Genomic DNA, 16264 nt, shown 5'->3' with positions numbered 1-16264 from the left:
TTTTTAACTAGTGTCATGGTTAGCTTCCCTTGTCAACTGGACGCCTAGAGAAAGAACCTCAGCTGAGGAAATGTCTCCATTGGATTGGCCCTTGGGCATGTCTACAGGGCATTATCCTGATTATTAATTGATGTCGGAGGGCCCAGCCCACTGTGGGGCCATCACTGAACAGGTGGGCCTACCTAGGGTGTGTGTGTGTGTGTGTGTGTGTGTGTGTGTGTGTGTGTGTGTGTAAGCTGTGTCCCTCCACCTCTGCTTTAGTTCTTGGTTTCCCTTGATGCACTGTAACCTGTGAGCCAAATAAACCCTTTCCTCCCTAAATTGGTTTTGGTCAATGTTTTATCACAGCATGGGAAAGCAAACCAGAGCAGCTGGCATTGAAGGCTTCCAGGTGGTCCAAAATAATTAAAGAAAGCATGGTGAGATTCATCCAAAGGCCTGACTGATGGCACACTGGCCTCTGCCTAAGTGAATTGAGGTCAGTTGAATTTTGGTTTACATACTAGAGATTGTGCTAGAAACATTGAAGGTGTTGAGAAATTTTTTTTTTTTTAAGGAGATTGGCATATGCAATTATGGAAGCTAAGTCTAACACAGGCTTGCCTAACAAACCAGATAATAAGGAAGTTTGGTAGTGGGGCTCAGTCTGAGTCAAAAATTATTTAGAAGCAAGCCCAAAGTCAGCGCTAAAATTTTCAGTCTGATATCCAAAGACAAGAGAAGTGTCAGCTAATGAGGTGGGGACTCTTGTTTTTGTCCTTGTGTGTTCTTCCCTGACCTTGAGCCAATTGGAGGACACCTGTCCCCACTGATGAGTTCTTACAGGGATTCAAATTCTAGTTTCTTCTGGAATTGACCTGCCTGGTGCCTCCACGTGCAGCTTATGTACACACTTTAGCATTCTGTTTATTTATCTCAATCCCTGAGACCCTGGGGTTATGACAACATTGGTTATCACCTTCAGCATTGGAACACTGGGCAGTCTCTGTTCACTGGAGGTTTCTTATGTCGAACACAGTCTAAGAGGTCTCACCTATGTTGGGAACAAGCAAAAGAAACGTATTCTAAGCAATACCATTTCATTTTCAGACTCTATTTAATTATAGGGAGAAACTAATTTCCCCAGGCCTCAGGGGAGCTGGAACTTCCCTATGGCTGAACAGCTTCTGTTGTAAACAGTTGAACAGTTATCTGGGTCCAGCCATCTCAGGGAGAAACTCTCCATCTTGCTGGCAGGGTCAAACAAGTTCATGTCTTAGGACCAGGAATGACCACCTGCCCCACGTCTCCAAATGCTTTCTTAATCGTCGGTTAACAGGTAAGGAACATAGAAATTGCTGATATCTAAAGCAAGGTGCATAAGTTATAAAAATGTATAACCAGTCACCTGTTCTGCTCTAATTAACTAATTACATGTGGCTGGCCTGCTTCTTTGTCCCTTATCACTCAGCTCTGCACCTGACGTCTAGGAGAATGAATTAAGGACCTTGAAGCCAGGTGCCCTGGATACAGCCCAGTCTCCAATAGGTACTTCCTTGCTTAACCCAGTGTCCAAATACAACTGGACAACACTGCACGTCTCCCCACCTCCCCTTGCTTGTCTTCCCACCCTTAAAAATGTCGCCCAGTCTTGCCTCAGGGACTCAGTTCAGATCCCGAACTGGCCGACTCCGAGTGCTCAGAAAATAAAGCTTTCATTTTTAAGTTTCCATCTCTGAAGTGAGTTTCCTTCGCTTCCACCCCAATCCTTGGCCAAAGTTAATTAATCTTTTTCAAACTTACTAGAGTTTTCTTTTTTAATTAACAAGATAATTTTGAACAGGCAATTCATGTATAAGACACAAGGTCCTAAGGTTCATGGTGGCCAGTGATGACCCTGTCATCCCTTCCCCTAGCTATCTGGAGGCATTTACAAACAAGTGCTTAAGATTGTATTTATTTTATGGTGAGTACACTGTAGCAGTCTTCAGACACACCAGAAGAGGGCATCGGATCCCATCACAGATGGTTGTGAGCCACCATGGTTGCTAAGAATTGAACTCAGGACCTCTGGAAGAGTGGTCAGTGTTCTTAACCCCTGAGCCATCTCTCCAGCCCCCATAAACAGGTATTTACGTGTGTATGTTTCTGCAAGGCCGGAGATGTTTAGTCCATACATAGATTCTCTACTATGGATTTTCCCCAATGTGCCCGAGAAGGACAACATATAATGACGTCTTTGTTGTTTAAAAGTGTAATGACACAGCTGTGGTTCTAGATCAGTCCTCACAGAGCTGCCTTTATGAAATATACTCAATAATTTCCCAATAATATAAATGGGTACATATCGAAAAGGAAAATCTGTCTTCCAGATAGAGACTTGTTTTGTGCTTCCAAAGAGACATAACTCATAGTTCAATATTGTATGAGACTAGGGAGCCTCAGAAATAACCAGAAAGGTTGGTGTGGACTCCAGACTGAATCTGGAAAAGGGTATGTGGTAGAGGGGACTCCAAATCTGGGGCTGGAGAACCAGGAGTTTAATGCCCAGGGAGAAGAATGAGAAATTGCTTTGCCTGTGTCTTTTCTTTCAGGGCTCTGGAAAGGCAGTCTCCTAACTAGGTCATCTGATTGAAATGCTAATGTCCTCAGAGAACCCTGCAGACACACCTGTGCTAATGTAATTTGGGTTTCCTTTAGTTGGGCTGACATCTCCTATTAACCACAACAGAGCAGTACCTGTTTCCTGCGTGTCTAACTGTGGAGCTGGGAAGCTAATTCGGGTAAGGATTGATTTAATATAGGGGACTAGGTCATCCTGAACTCATCAAAGGGTTGGAATGGAGCCACGGCTGGCTCAAGAGCACAGCTCCAGAAAGCAAAAGGCTGTGACTTCCGCCACCTGCAAGCTAGAGAATAGACCCTGGGTGGCTTAGTCACTGTCACCTCTCAGTTTCCGTCTCTTGTCTTGTGGACAACAACAGGCAGAAAGCTGGCTTTTCCTCACCCCTGCCCTCCTAGTCTGGTGTCAGCACACGGTATTAAGTTTCTCACAGCAAATTACCTAACAAAGGCAACTTAAGGAAGGATTTATTTTAGCCAGTGGTGTAAGGGAACAGTCTGTCAGGGTAAGGGAAACATGACAGCAGGAGTGTCTCCAGAGTGTGAGGAAGCTGCTCACATAGGTCCACAGTCACAGAGATGCATACTGGTGCTCAAATGCCCCACCTTCATCAGAGGAAATATCACTTTTCCTGAAACCTGCACACACACACAAACACACACAGAATGTTTAATATTTCACAGAGCACTGGGTAATATAGATAGAGCAGGTAATACTGGTATCTAGTTCTGTACACGATGACCCTTGGGTGACAGTTTAGGTGATGTGTCCAAAGTCATACAATTTGTTAGTTGCAAATTTGGATTTGAGCTTAAGTGTCTAGCTTTAAAGGTGCACCTTTCCAAGCAGTGAAGGAATACCGTCTTATATTCTGTAAACATGTTCACTTCTGTATTCTTTTTTTTTTTCCCCCGGAGCTGAGGACCGAACCCAGGGTCTTGCGCTTGCTACCCTAACCCCTCACTTCCTAATACATCTCTGGTGCTTTATAACCACGGGCTGAGTGAATGGTTACTTGGTGCTGCTTTGCAAAGAAACATTGTATTTAGAGCTTATAATGTAACATTGATATAGCTTTCCTTTCTCTATGAGATCCAACTCAAACAGAAATCCTTTCTGGGGGTTGGGGATTTAGCTCAGTGGTAGAGCGCTTGCCTAGGAAGCGCAAGGCCCTGGGTTCGGTCCCCAGCTCCGAAAAAAAGAACCAAAAAAAAAAAAAAAAAGAAAGAAATCCTTTCTGGACGTTGTTCTCACAGCCTGTTAATCAGAAGACATTGAAATGGTGTCGCAACTCACCATTAGTCCACAAGAGGGCGGTGTTACTTAGAAAAGCGTGAGAAACCAGCCCCTGCCTTCTCTCAAGTTCTCAGAAAGAACACAAGGCCTTTTGCGTTTGCTTACTGCTATGCTGACCAAGTAGATTTAAAGAATAGATGTAGTTATTAGTAGATTATAACAAGAAATATAGAAACAAATCTAACCAAGGATCTATTTAAAAAGATTAAACTCATCAACCACGTAGAATAATGGGAAGAACATGAGCTAACCTTGGGAAATTTCCTATGGGCTCCGTTTCCACATCTGCCAGATGGGGCAAACGTGGCCTCCCCTGAAGCCTTGCTGGGAAAAAGGGTGTGGTGACACAGAAAACATCACTGTTTTTTTCTTTTCGTTTGTTTGCTTTTTGTTTGAGCTTCTTCTTAGCTTATCTAATTACTAACATTATTTGGTAAGAATTAAATTATTAAATTCAAGTGTTTTATATATGTATATATTATATAGTATGTGACAGTATTTATACATATATACATATATAAACTCTGTGTGTGTGTAGGAGAGAGAGAGAGAGAGAGAGAGAGAGAGAGAGAGAGAGAGAGGCATATACCAGGCAAGGACTCTAGCATTGTGCTATTTATCTAGCTCTTATGGATATTTCCTGAATAAGTGAGGCATATGAAGTGGCAAAATAGCTGTATAACTGACCTGAGATCAACTGAAGTAACAAGAAAGTACCCGGTATACATATACAAATGAGAAGAAAGCAAGAGGGTGGCTTTCCCTAGGTCACTGGTGTTATGGTAGGAAATTTGATGACACTTGTCTCCGTCAATTTTCTCAACACTCTGACCTGGGTGAAGGAGTGTACGGGGGGTTAGGGGGGGAGGCAGGAAGAACTTATTTTGGCTCATAAGTTCAGAGCGTACACTCTTGCCACGGCACGGGAGATGCAGGGCCGCAGACAGATCTGCCAGGATAGCTGCGGAGTGTGCTGCTGGGAGTCTCACAACACGACCAGCCAGGACACAGAGAGCAACTGGAGCCATAGCCCTCAAGACACCGCCCCCCCGACCCCCAGTGAACCACTTCCACCAGCTAGGGCCCTCGTACCAAAAGTTCAATAGCTTCATTGCTGGCTTCCCGACTAGTCTGCTAGACTCCTCCTAGCAACAGTTACGTCATCAGCTGCCGCCATTACTACTCTGGTCGCGGGTGGCCTGGCAGTGTATAACAGGACTGCTCGCTATCCCCTCCCCTCCCTTCCTGTCCTCTCCCATCCCCTCAGTTCTCACTCTTTTTCTCTCTGTGCTCCCCATGTGTTCCGGCCAGCCTCTCTTTCTTTCTGTCCTTCTCTGTCCCGCTTTCTCTGCCTTCATGCTCTCCCAGCTTCTACCCCTTCTCTAGGTCCCCACTCCCCTTCCTTCCCCAACAATAAACCAACAATGGGCCTATCGCGTACCTACCCCCTTACCCCCCACCTCACCATCGCCACATTATATTTCATAATACTCATAAAGCCGTGCCAGTATCTGTGGCGCAGGTGTCAAAACACATGAGCCTCTGGGAAATGTTCTCGATTCAAACTTTACTGATATTGTCTTCATCTTCAAACATTTATTAATTCAAATTTCCCCTATTCAAATTAATCGCATTAGCTTGGTAGATACAATAGCTTTATTGTCCAAAGAGTTAAATGCATAAGCTATGCTAATGTAGTGAGCTTGGCAAACTCCTATAAACATGGCTGTAAGGCGTTGTCTTTTCTAAACCATCACCACCCATTGAAAGCAATGGGTTTCATCTTGGTATCTTCATGTGATAACCTTTGTTCTTTGTTCTCCTCCCTGCCTCTGTCTGCTCTTCCCAGTTAATCCCTGCTTCTTCTATTTCCTTAGATTCTGTTGTTTTTAAACTAAAATCTCAATCGTTCAATTTTTACCAATGAAGACTCAGGAACCAGATGCTGGGGTGAGAGTTGCTAGCTCAGGGAGGCAGAGAAAGCACCCAGCTGATGTCCCAGAAGGACCACCATCTCAAATACCCTTCAAACTGAATGTCCCTCCCTTCTACTTCCTGTGTATCTCTATCCATCCTCCTGCCTCCCTCTTCCTCTCTAGGGTTTTATCTTAATAATCCTGTGTTCATTTCCTGTCATCTATTGCTTGCTCCACATCTTGTCCTATGGTCGGCTATTATATCCTCTTTACAACATTCATGCAGAAGGCTCTGGGTGTGTGCTAAGGCTGACCCACACCACAACTAAAAACGGGTTTTCTCCAGTTAGCAACTGGTTCACAGTGATCAAATATCTCACAACAATATTCTGGGTTTTTTCCTTCTTTACTTCCTATGTTACTTAGAAACTCTTCCTTCCCTTTCATGGTCCCATTTCTAGTTTCGTGACCTACAGTAAGAGATTATCTTGACAAAGTGATAGAAAAATTAGAAGTTCACTAGCTAAAAGCGGCTTCCCCATAGGAAACAAAACAGAATCACATGAAGGTCCACATGAAGGTCATGCGGCCAACCTCACAAACATTCCAGTTCGTGCAAACAAGTATTCTATACCGTCCAGGTTAACAAAAAAAAATCAGACAGGACAAGACATGACTGTGTGCATCGGAAAGTTAAGCGACTTATAAGACTATTTGGGGAAAGTTCATGCACATATATCCAGGAAGCTAGACAACATGGATGTTTTTCGTGTGTGTGTGTGTGTGTGTGTGTGTGTGTGTGTGTGTGTGGTGGGTACATATGTGTGCCACTGCATTTATATGTGTATTGGTGTGGATGCTCGAGGCTGCTACGTGAATCTTGTTCCACCACTCTTCTACTTTACTCTTTGAGGCATGGTCTATCAGTTAAAGCCAGAGCTAGCCCAGAAGGCTAGCTTCACTGGTTAACTTGCACTGGGGAATCCCATCCCCTGTCTTAGTATGGAATTATAGGCGGGCTGCCATACCCATCTGGCATTCGTGGGGGTTATGGGAATTGGAGCTTCAGTTTTCTTGCCTGTGTGGCAAGTATTTTAATATATATCTTAATATATTTATATCATTTAATATATGTATATATTAAGATATATTTTATAACATATTATATATATTTAATATACATGACTCCACATATATGTATGTAATCTAAGAGTACAGTATAAGTAGGAGTAGTCTAGGAGACACATTATTCACTGTTCATGTGCATATATATTTGATCTACTAGATTCAAACAAATAGGAAATTGAACAGACCATTGACTGGGGAGATTTCTGGAAGGTGGCATGAGAAACTATGGAAACTATGGATATAAGTGGTTTTTTTTCTGGTAAAGGAGTCATTAAGTTTTTTAAAATTAAAATACAATTACATATTTTACCCCTTCCCTGTCTTCTAACCTTTTCCCTGTCTTCTTCTACCAAACCCTCCTTCTCAGATTCATGGCCTCTTTTTCTTAATTATTACTGTTCCATACACATGTATAAATATATAAACATGACATGATCATTCCTTACATTACTTGTATATGGGCGTGATTTCAGGGCTAACCATTTGGTATTGGACAAGCAGTCAGGGAGCTCATCCCTGGGAAAAACGAATCCTCCTCCTCTCAGATGTAGTTAGTTGCATGTAGGGTTTGTTGTTGTTTTTTCCTAAAGCTGGGTCCTGCGAGATTCCCCTCTCCCACATCCACATGTCTATTGGTGTAGTCTTGGTTAGCAGCAATGTCGTTAAGGTATCATAGGTACTGGGGTTTGAATGGGAATGGCTCTCATAGACTCACATGTCTGAATGCTTGATCCCCAGTGGGTGCGTCTGTTCTGGAAGGGTTAGGAGGTGTGGCCTTGTTGGAGGAGGTGTGTCACTGGAGGTGGGCTTGAGGCTTCCATTCCCAGTTAGTGCTCTCCGCCTGCTTGCTTGTAACCCGTTAGAGATGCTCACTCTCAGGAGTTCCTGCTGCCCTGCCTTCGCTAAGGCTCCACCACATCAACTCTAACCCTCTGGAACTGTAAGCCCGTTAGACGATTTCTTTTTGCAAGTTGTCTCGACCAGGCATTTTATTACAGCAATAGAAAAGTAACTAGGACAATGAAAGGGTGAAGCTTTTCTGTCATTTCCAGGAGACACCATCTCACAACTTTCTCTCTCTCTCTCTCTCTCTCTCTTTCTCTCTCTCTCTGTCTCTCTCTGTCTCTGTCTCTCTCTCTCTCTCTCTCTCTCTGTCTCCCCCCCTCTCTCTCCCTCTCTCTCTCTCTCTCTCTCTCTCTCTCTTCTCTCTCTCTCTCTCTGTCTCTCTCTGTCTCTGTCTCTCTCTCTCTCTCTCTCTCTCTCTGTCTCCCCCCCTCTCTCTCCCTCTCTCTCTCTCTCTCTCTCTTCTCTCTCTCTCTCTCTGTCTCCCTCCCCCCTCTCTCTCTCTCTCTCTCTCTCTCTCTCGTTTTTTGTTTGTTTTTTTCCTGAGACAGTGTTTCTCTGTGTAGCCCTTCTGTCCTGGAATTCACTTTGTAGGCCAGGCTGGCCTCAAACTCACAGATCCGCCTGCCTCTGCCTCCTGAGCACTGGGATTAAGGGCGTGCTCTATCACTGCCCAGCATTTTTTTTTTAAATAGGGAATCAGGCCAATACGCTTCACAGGCATCCTGCAGAGTAGGTGGTCACCTTAAGGGACAACCTTTATCTGCTCAAAAATTCTCACATTAGCAGTGAGGACTCTGCCATCACCTGGAATTGTTATTTCCCTTATATGTTTAAGGTATTGGCTTTCTTGTCCTCTAGCTCTTACAGTCTTCTTGTCTCCTCCTCCTTGATGCTCCCGGAGTCTTAGGTCCAGGAACTGTGTTGGTATATGCCCAGTCCTAGTGGATACATTTTCAACAATGTAACTGGTCTTAAATTTAAAATTTTAAAAATAATTATATTCATTTCTTTAAAGTACATTATGTCTGTGCATGCAAACACATGCACACACACATGCATGCACACACAGAAGCACACACACCAGTGCTACAGCATGTGTGTGGAGGTCAGAGTGTCCTTTTCTGGGAGTTGGCTCATTCCTTCTACCATGTGGATTCTCAGGATTCAGTTCAGGTTGTTTTGTCAGGTTGTCGTGCCAGTCCTAGACTTGAGAATTTGTGCTAGTGAATTATTTAACCCTTTCAAGCCTTTCATGCCATTTGAACAGCTCTAGAACTTAAAGGAGAAAATGTCTGTCACCCGTTCCTTAAGTCGGCCAAATAAAGACAAGCCTGGCAAACATTTTTGTTCACAGGTCGCACTTTTTCCCTACACATTTGCAAACCCTGTTGGTATATTTATTGCAGACCTCCATCTTACTGGATCTGAATAGGCGTTAGACCTTGGGTGTCTCCCTTCTGGTAGGATCAAGTGTCTCCACTGGGCTGAGGTCAGGAGGAGGTATGAAATTTGGCTTATTCCATAGAATCAAGGCAGAAATGACACCATGCAACTTATAAGCAGATTTTTAATATCAAGTTCTTGGAGCTGGAGGGATGGCTCAGAGGCTAAGAGCACTTGTTGCTCTTTCCGATGATCCAGTTTGATTCTCAGCGCCAACATTGTGGTTCCCCGCCTTTCATAACTGCAGTTCCATAGCATCCAAGTCCCCTCATGGCCTCCTTCAGCACTAGGCATGTTCATGGTACACAGACATATATGTGGGCAGGCTGTCCATACCAAAAAGAAAAAGCATTAAATTAAGTTATTAGGTCTCTGCTGTGAGCAAAGCCATTTGCTAATCTGCTTTTTGGTTTTTTTTTTTTTAAATCACCTTATCTTAGAGGGGAGGTGTCGAGGAACAGGGAGAGACATCAGATCCACGAACACATAATGCAAGCGAGAGTTAAAACTTTGGTGCTTTAAGTTATTAAAATGTTGAGAATTTGTGCTGGTAAGCTTCCTAGGACTACATCAAATTCCCAGGATAAATCAATTTATAACGAGGAAAGATTAATGCAGACTTAATCTCTCATGATTTCAGATGATTCAGTCCACGGTTGCTTGGTCTGGGTACATGGTGTAGCAAAGTTGCTCCCTGTACTGGCTGGTTTTGTGTGTCAACTCGACACAAGCTGCAGTTATCACAGAGAAAGGAGCCTCAGTGGAGGAAACACCTCCATGAGACCCAGCTGTAAGGCATTTTCTCAATTAGTGATCAAGTGGGGAGGGCCCAGCCCATGGTGGGTGGTGCCATCCCTGGGCTGGTCTTGGGTTCTATAAGAAAGCAAGCTGAGCAAGCCAGGGGAAGCAAGCCAGTAAGTCACATCCCTCCATGGCCTCTGCATCAGCTCCTGCTTCCTGACCTGCTTGAGTTCCAGTCCTGACTCCCTTTGGTGATGAACAGCAATGTGGAAGTGTAAGCTGAATAAACCCTTTCCTCCCCAACTTGCTTCTTGGTCATGATGTTTGTGAAGGAATAGGAACCCTGACTAAGACACTCCCCTTGTGGTGGCTGGGAAGCTGGTCTAAAAATACTCAAAGCAAAATTATAGCAACACTTGGAAATCCAGAAAACATAAAGCATATCAAACGTATTTTAAACCATAAATGTGACTTGAAAGCCATTTAGACTGGTAGTGTCCCTGAAACTTGGAGGTGATGACCCAGATAACAGTAGACTCAGCAGTATGTGCGGGCTGCTTCCTTCCAGACAGCAAGTGCATTTAATAAAACTTTCTCCATGTCTCTTGAGAGCTTTCTAGGACCCCTCCCCCGCTTTAGACTAATATTTCATTGTGTGAACGCTCCCGAGTTTATCCATTCACCACTTGAAGGACGTTCTGCTGGCTTGCACATTTTAGCAATTATAAACACTTATGTGCAGGTTTCAGCCGAGAGAACGGCTTCAAAGAAGCAGGTCACTGCATTCCTACAACAGTAACTTTAACAGTAACAGTAACTTGGAGGGTTTTTTTTTTTTATAGTTGCTTTTTTCTTTCTTTCTTAGTTTATGTGTATGGGTGTTTTGCCTGTGCACATGTTTGTCTGTGCACCACACGAGTGTAAAATGGTGCAGAGGCTAGAAGAGGGCATCCTTAGAGCTGGAGTTACAGATGGTTGCGAGTTGCCACGTGGCTGCTGGGAAGCCAGCCCAGGTCCTCTGGAAAAGCAGCCGGTTCTCTTGAGCATGGGGCCTTTTCTCCAGCCCCATAGTCGAATTCCTAAGGGTTCTTTGTTTGTCTTGGGTACCAGTTCCTTCACTGGGTATGCGTTTTGGAAAGGTGTTCTTCATGTCTGTGGCTTTTCTTTTTATTTACTTAACATCGTCTTTCACAGAATACAGATTTTTAAATTCAATGAGGTCCTATCCCACATCAATTCTTCTTTCGTGGCTCATTTTTGATGCTACGTCGAAGCCGTGATCGCCAAGCTCACGGTCACCTAGAACTCCTCCCACGGCTTTCTAGTTTTGATTTATAACGTTGGGTCTACGACTCATCTTTAAAATTTTTCTGAACACTATCAAGGCTGTGTCTCCATTTTAAAATGCTCGAATCCACATTCTATTCACCTCAGCCTGCCATCTACTGAAAGAACATTGTCGTTAGTTTGTTCTGTTGACATTGCCTTTGCCTCTCAGCCAAGGTTGAGATTCTTCTGTCCTTTTGGGGTTATTCCTGGGTTTTCTGTCGCTGTCTTCAGATACACCAGAAGAGGGCATCAGATCTCATCACAGATGGTTGTGAGCCACCATGTGGTTGCTGGGATTTGAACTCGGGACCTCTGGAAGAGCAGCCAGCGCTCTTAACCGCTGAGCCATCTCTCCAGCTATTCCTGGGTTTTCTATTCTGCCCATCACGGTGAGTTCTGAAGTTGGGCTGTGACGGGTTCTTTGGTTTTTCTCTTCCTCAACATTGTGTTGATTTTTCTGGGTCCTTTGCTCTCTCACAGATGAGGTTTGGAATAATCTTATCAATACGCACAAGATGGTATTTTTAAAAGGATTTCCTTCTTTTTTTAAAAATTGTATGCATACGTGTACGATTTTGTTTGTGAGTATGTGCATGTGTGAGTGTCAGTGCTGGTGGAGTCCAGAAGAGGGAGTTGGGTCCTCCTGAGCTAGGGTGACAAGCAGCTGTGAGCTGCCATCCTGTAGGCGCTGGGAGTTGAATTTGGGTCCTCTGTCTGAGCAGAGCACGCTCTTACCCACTGAGCAATCTTTCCAGTCCTCATAACATGGCATTTTAACTGGTGTTCATTGAGTGTGTAGCTGAAGCTGGGACAAACGGACACCTTGACAACGCTGAGTTTGCCTACGTACCTGGAATAGCCTCATTTATTTATTTGGTTTCTTTCATCAAGTTTTATAACTTTCTTCATAGAGATCTTAAAGATATTAGATACATTTATGCCTAATCATTTTATTTGTGTGATAATGTAAAAGGCAATGTGTTAATTTAAAATTCCAGTTGCTCTTTGCTGAGCTAAGCGTGTACACAGAAACCTTGCTCTAATTAGGAGATGGGGTGTGTGTGTGTGTTTCTCTAGGATTTCTCACTCAGACTCTGAAAGCACAGATCTTTTTATTGCTTCCTTCCCAATTTTTATGCTTTTTATTTTCTTTTTCTTACTGTATTATAAAGAGCTTTTAATAAGTGTGAATGAGAGCAGTGAGAGTAGCAATTCTGTCTTCTTCCAGACCTTGTCATCTCTATCATCTATCTATCTATCATCTATCTATCCATCCACCCATCCATCCATCCATCCATCCCTTCATCCATCACCTATCATCTATCTATCATCTATCTATCCATCCACCCATCTATCCATCCATCCATCCCTTCATCCATCACCTATCATCTATCTATCATCTATCTATCCACCCATCCATCTATCTATCCCTTCATCCATCACCTATCATCTATCTATCCATCCACCCATCCATCCATCCATCCCTTCATCCATCACCTATCATCTATCGTCTATCCATTGGTCTATCCATCATCTATCTATCTATCTATCTATCTATCTATCTATCTATCTATCTATCTATCCACCCATCCATCCCTTCATCCATCACCTATCATCTATCTATCATCTATCTATCCATCCACCCATCCATCCATCCATCACCTATCATCTATCTATCATCTATCTATCCATCCACCCATCCATCCATCCATCCCTTCATCCATCACCTATCATCTATCTATCATCTATCTATCCACCCATCATCCATCCATCCCTTCATCCATCACCTATTATCTATCATCTATCTATCCATCCACCCATCCACCCATCCATCCATCCCTTCATCCATCACCTATTATCTATCGTCTATCTATCCATCCATTGATCTATCTATCTATCTATCTATCTATCTATCTATCTATCTATCATATATCTATCTACCTACCCATCCATCCACCATCTATTATCTATCATCCATCTATCCATCCATCATCTATTATCTATCTTCTATCTATCATTTATCGTCTATTTACCATCCCTTTATCTATCATCTATCTATATCTATCATCTGCCCATCATTTATCTATCTATTATCTATCTGTCATGTATGTATGTATGTATGTATTATGTATCTATATCTATCTATCTATCTATCTATCTATCTATCTATCTATCTCTATCTATCTATCTCTATCTGTCTATCTTGTGTTTGTGCACTCAAGTGAATTCCTGTGTGTGTGTCATCATGTGTGTATGGTCAGACAGAGGGCAGCTTATAGGAGTCAGTTCCCTTCTATCAAGTGGATTTCAGGGATTGAACTCAGGTCACCAGGTTTGGCACCAAGCGTCTTTACCACCTGGACTGTCTTACTGATCCCTTTCCTACTGGTCCTATCTGGAAAAGGATAGCTACTATTACAAAATGGGATTTATCCCAGGAATATATGCTTTCTAGTATAGGGAAATGTAACTGAGTTTTATATTGCGTTTATAACCTGTAATTCTGTTAAATTTGCTTGCTGATTCTAATAGTTTTTTAGTTGAGTACTTAGGATTTTCTATGCACAAAAGCATGTTGTTGCAATTAGAGGGCTTTTCTTTCTCCTTTATAATACAGACACCTTTGATTTTCTTTCTTGGCCTGACTCTGGCCAGAACCATGCAGGATTAAATAGAAACGGAAAAACAGACAGTTCATTTTGTTCCTGACATCAAGGAAAGAAGACTTTGTTCTTTTATCATTAAATGTGATGCTGGCTTTGAGGTTTTCACGGATGGGAGTGTCCCCTTCTCCTTCTAGTGAGTATAAAGGATGTTAGCTTCTGTCAGATACTTTTCCTCCTTCAGCTGAGACAATTGTGTAACATTTCTCCCTCAGTCTAGTAATGTAGGGTCAGTCGGCATTTCACAGCAGACTACCGCTGCATTCCCAGGAGAAGCCCTTCTTGGCCACAGCAGATCACGCCTTGTGTGTGACGCTGGGTTTTTTGCTGGAATTTACCTGAGGATTTTTGTATCTAGAGTCATAAGTAAGATGGAATGAAATTTTTTTTTTTTTTTTGGTTCTTTTTTTCGGAGCTGGGGACCGAACCCAGGGCCTTGTGCTTCCTAGGCAAGCGCTCTGCCACTGAGCTAAATCCCCAACCCGGAATGAAATTCTTGTGATGCCTCTTGTGGCCTTTGATGTGTGGATCACGCTGAGGTGACCGGATGCGCTGGAACTTCTGTGGGTCCGTTATTTGTCATTCCTTCAATGTCACCAGACTTCATTGTGCTATGCAGAAATTAGTTTCATTTAGGGCGTGAGGTTCTCTTAGTAGGATCATCTCTCTCTGGTCAGTTTCAGGAGGGGAGATGGCGTTTCTGAAACTTCCTGGTCTTATTATGGGTGCTTAGCAACATTTTCTTAAGGCTAAGAGTAGAAGGGAGTCATCCCACGTCACAAGGGATCCGGTCTGCGCAGTTCCTTAATCTTTGATCCTTCTCAACTGTTTTATTCATTTCCACATGGATTTTTATGAAAGGTTCAATTCTGTTAAACAGGCCGTCAGAATTGCCACCCAAGACCCAAGTGAGCACAGTGACTTCATGTGTCACTTACCCCACTGTAAGTTGTTCTGTCCCTCTCCAAAAGTGACGTATATTAGTTGTGAATTATGTAACATCGATCTTTCCTTCAATCAACTGTGTCAGTGTGTAAAAACAGAACTAAAGCTCAGCAGGTTCAGGCAGGACGATCACAAATTCAAGAGTAGCCTGGGCTATATAGAGAGAAAAATCTCAAAATGAAACGAAAACTCACCTAAGAAAAATGAGCTAAGGGTTTAATGGCTTTCTGCTATCGACCACGTCCACATATGGAAGAACAGGTCTCAGTGCCTCTCTGGTAAACGAAAGTTACAATGTTCGATGGTATTATCGCATTTCCTACAAAAGCAAAAGAAATGGGTATCGCTTTCTCCTTTTTAATTGTTTTTCAAGGAGCGAACCTCAGTTGGACTTCTCATGGTTGTGGCTAGAACCTTAGAGAGACACTTTAAAGGGGAAAAAGTTTAACATGGCTCATGGCTTCAGAGGTTTCAGTGCAAGGTCATTGGGTTCCATGGCTTCAGGGCCTGTGAATGGAGGGACAGAACATCATTGGTAGAAAGCGTGTGTCAGGGCAAAGTAGCTCACTTCATGGTGGAAAGAAAAACAACAGAGCCGGGCCACAGGACAAAATATCCTCCCAAGATACAGCCAATCCATTGACTTGCTGCAAGTAGGCCCCGCCCACATCCAGAAGTTTCTAACAATTTTCGGTAATGTCGTTGGATTATGACTCCATCCAGGGGTCACTGAATTGGTCATGTGTACTCTCATGGTGTGATCACCGGATACACCAGCTGGGGATGACTCATTCAGTATACGCCGCCGCCTTCAGGGGGCATTTCTTATCTAAAACACAACAGGTAGGGATCAAGCTGCTTAGCAGGGAAATTCTGGTTTACACTTCAATCACCAAGCTCACTCACATGCAGTTCTACTTCATAATGTCTTCTTGTTTTGTTAAAACACTCTGTGTTAATGACAATCCTTTATTGTTTGTGTGTGTTTAGTGTATGCATATGTGTGTGTATGTGTGTGTTTGTGTGTGTATGTGTGTGTATACTATGTGTGCTTGAAGTCATGATATCAATGTTGGTGGCTTTCTGTTGCTTTCCACCTTATATTTTGAGACAGAGTTTCTCACGGAACCTGGGAGCTCACTTGGTTGGCTGGAATTGTTGGCCACAAAACTCTCTCTATCCTCCTGTCTCCACCTCCCAGCGCTGGGATTGTAGGCATGAACCATAACTCATGGCGTTTTACAGGAGCGCTGGAAATCTGAGCCCAGTTCCTCAGGTTTGCACAGAGAACATTTTTCCCACTGAACTGTCACCATGGCTCACTCTTTCCCCCTTTAAATCATGCCGATGGACGA

The 16264-nt window shown here is 43.2% G+C and overlaps 1 long non-coding RNA gene across 1 annotated transcript; it reads right to left on the bottom strand.

Moving 5' to 3' along the window:
* Positions 1–3039: 3039 nt before the first annotated feature.
* LOC134485583 (uncharacterized) lies at positions 3040–5058 on the bottom strand. The gene is made up of 2 exons (XR_015670559.1): positions 4991–5058; positions 3040–3240 (listed from the first exon to the last, which is right to left on the bottom strand). It is a non-coding gene; the product is annotated as an uncharacterized LOC134485583 (long non-coding RNA).
* Between the last annotated feature and the right edge of the window lie 11206 nt (positions 5059–16264).

This window comes from Rattus norvegicus, chromosome 2 (genome assembly GCF_021556685.1).
Source record: "Rattus norvegicus strain SHRSP/BbbUtx chromosome 2, alternate assembly SHRSP_T2T, whole genome shotgun sequence".
In the NCBI taxonomy this organism is placed as follows: domain Eukaryota; kingdom Metazoa; phylum Chordata; class Mammalia; order Rodentia; family Muridae; genus Rattus; species Rattus norvegicus.
This window is presented reverse-complemented; position numbering and strand designations above follow the sequence as displayed.